Raw genomic sequence first — 3,144 nt, 5'->3', positions numbered from 1 at the left:
GCCAAGACTTGCCTGAGATATGCAGGTGTTCTAGACCTCTAAGTGTATAACAGGATGTTATTGATGTTATCAGTTGTTTGAATTTTATGTAACCTTTTGTTTGTTATGCTATACTGACTCTGCGTAACCATCTTTGAGCTTGTGGGGCTGTGAGTATATATACTCATTTCTTGCTGTGCTTGGGGCCTGTGGTTGAAGAGCCTCTCAAGAAGGCAGCCTCCAGTCCCTTGTCACCAAGCTCCCTACCTTGGCTTGAAGGCTTCAAGGCATTAAACGCTGATGAACGGACCGAGTACTGTGTCTTCGCTTAGTTTGTTGAGTGGCTGCCAACATCTCACTATTTGTCATTCACTTTAAAATGCTCATGCATTAGATTGAGACACTATTTCCACAGTTTCAAGATTATATGTGGGAATATGAGGGGAAGGAGGAAGAAGAGTTGGAGGGTGGGAGGGAGGAGAGGGTCATATCACCATGTTCCTAAATCAGTATGTATGAAACACAGGAAACCCGTATACCTTAAATAAAATTTCAAAAAGAAAAACAAAATATTATTGAAATAAACTGGAGCTGGAAATGTTGCTTAGCAGGTAAAGCTGCCACCTGCAGTGCTAACATCCCATATGGGCACCAGCTCATGTCCAGGCTGCAATACTTATGATCCAGCTCTTTGCTATAGTCTGGGAAAGCAGTAGACATTGACCCAAGTCCTTGATCCCCTGCACCTGTGTGGGAGACCTAGAAAAACCCCTGGCTCATGGCTTCAGATAGGTGCAGCTGGGGAGTGAACTAGCAGGTGGAAGACCTCTCTCTTTATCACCTTCTTTCTCTGTGTAACTCAAATAAATAAATCTTTAAACAACAACAAAATAAGAAATAAACTGCTTATGATTCCCTTGATTTAAATGCCTACAACATTTCTGTATTTTAAATTAATTTTGAATATTTTATTTATAGCCATTATATCTCCTGTGAACCCATTCTGTTCCTATAAAATTCCCCACTGGTATACTCAGTAGTCAAAATATAATATACATAGAAATATGCACATTTATCTGTTGTATTTGAATTTATGTCTACCACCTGACTAGATACTCAACCTAATTTATGTCAAATCTAGCACAAGAAATTTCAGGGTACATTATTGTACTTTGTCACTGGTAAGACATCATCTGTCTAAATTCTAGAAGTTGCCTGAGCAAACTTCATGTTCATACTATTTGATAACAATCTAATGCCACTTCCATAACTCTTATTTAGCAGTCTTTTACAGCCTTTGCATATTATCATGAAGCTTTAACATATCATGAAGGGCATTTAGGCTATTTACTTGTTTGGTCTTTGAATTCATGGAGCTCACTCTTTTTAAATGTTGAAGCAACTCAGCATAACAAGGATAAATATCATTTGGTCCAGATGGATGATCTTTCCAATACATTTTGGAGTTGATTAGCTAGTATCTTGTTGAAGGGTTTTGCGTCTATGTTCAGTCTTGTTTTATTTTTTTCAAGGTTAATTATTTCTTTCATCCTACTAATTTGGAGTTAGGGATTTTTTTTCTTTTTTTCTAGGTCCTTGTAATGTATTGTTAGATCATTTTTGATGCCTTTCTAACTTCTTGATATAGATGCTAATTGCTGTAACATTTCCTTTTAACATTCCTTATGCTGCATCCCATAAATTTGGATATATTGTGTTGTTATCTTAATTTATTCCTCAGATATTATTATTTCCATTTTTTATCCACTGTTCAAAAGGGACACGTTATTCAATCTCCTTGTGCTTGTGAACTCCACAGTTGTGGGGTGAACTGTACTATAGGTGTCAATTAGGTTCCTTTGGTCTGTTAGGAGATTAGTCATATTCCCTCATTTAATTTTGAATATTTCATACATTGACAAAAGGTAGGTATTGAAGTCCACCATTATTATTTTTAAGACATTTATTTATTTATTTGAAAGGCAGCATTACAGAGAGGCAGAGGTAGAGAGAGAGAGAGAGAAGTCAGCCATCTGATGGTTCACTCCCGAGATGGCCACAATAGCAGGAGCTATACTGATCCAAAGTCAGGAACCTGGAGTCTCTTCCAGGTCTCCCATATATATATGACCATATATGACCAAAACTTACAGAGTCAAATCACTTCTCAGTAATTAACCAGATAACCAAGCCATCAAAGTAACTGGAGACCTTTGAAGGAGAACAGATCAACACATATGAGATGTTTAGAATGTAGTCATTGGGCATACAGACACAGGAGAAAACCCTGAGATGTAGTAATATTGGTTCCAGAAACATAAGGAGGACATTGGCTATAGGTAAATGGCATTGAGACATCTGATAAAGACAATTGCTTCAAGCATTGGCATGGAGATATCTAAAGTCTTGCATGATATGGAAGCTCAGGAAATAAAATCAGTCCATGGTAGGCTCAAAGCCATTCTGAACAAGGAATGTAGATAACTGAGAGAAGATCAAGACTACAGGCAGAGAGGCTGGAGGGCATAAAGATCATCATTGAGTGCAGACTGGAGACAAGCAAAGAAAGTTCTGCTATAGACACAGTGGTGGAAACTCATATGACTGGCACATGGTGTAGGCACAAGCGATGGTAGGAACTTTTGAGAGCTGATATAGATGATAGATTTTAAAAACAACACAATAGCAGCTCTTTCTCCTGAGCATACCTGTGTTGCTTGTCAGTGTGCCTTATGCTTTAAATAAGTCTTGCCTCTATTCATTTTCTTTAAATCTCTTCCTTGAGTCCTTCTGGATAGGGGCAGTAAAAATGTTAAGAGACCATAGATTTTGAAATAGATGATGAATGGTGACTAATATTCTGATAAGGCAAATCCCAAGTAGCAATAAACCATGCAGTTATCTGAGAAAAGAGCCTTCCAGGAAGGAAGGAAGACCACATGCTGTTGAAAAGAAGGGGGTGAAGGGTCTTGGGAGGATAGGGGAGACAGGCGGGGGTAGTGTTGAGGTCTGGGAAGGTGCCAAAGGTTGTGTAGAGCTTGCAGGCCCTAGAAATGCTTCAGATTATTACTCCCAAATAAAGAAGGCACTGAAGGAATTTGACCTCACTTCAATTTCACAGAAATGTCTCTGGTTGCCTGCTCTGGGAAGCATGAGGGAGGCAGC

Source organism: Lepus europaeus, chromosome Y, assembly GCF_033115175.1.
Source record: "Lepus europaeus isolate LE1 chromosome Y, mLepTim1.pri, whole genome shotgun sequence".
Lineage (NCBI taxonomy): Eukaryota > Metazoa > Chordata > Mammalia > Lagomorpha > Leporidae > Lepus > Lepus europaeus.
The sequence above is the reverse complement of the archived record's forward strand: the minus strand, read 5'-3'. Positions refer to the sequence as shown.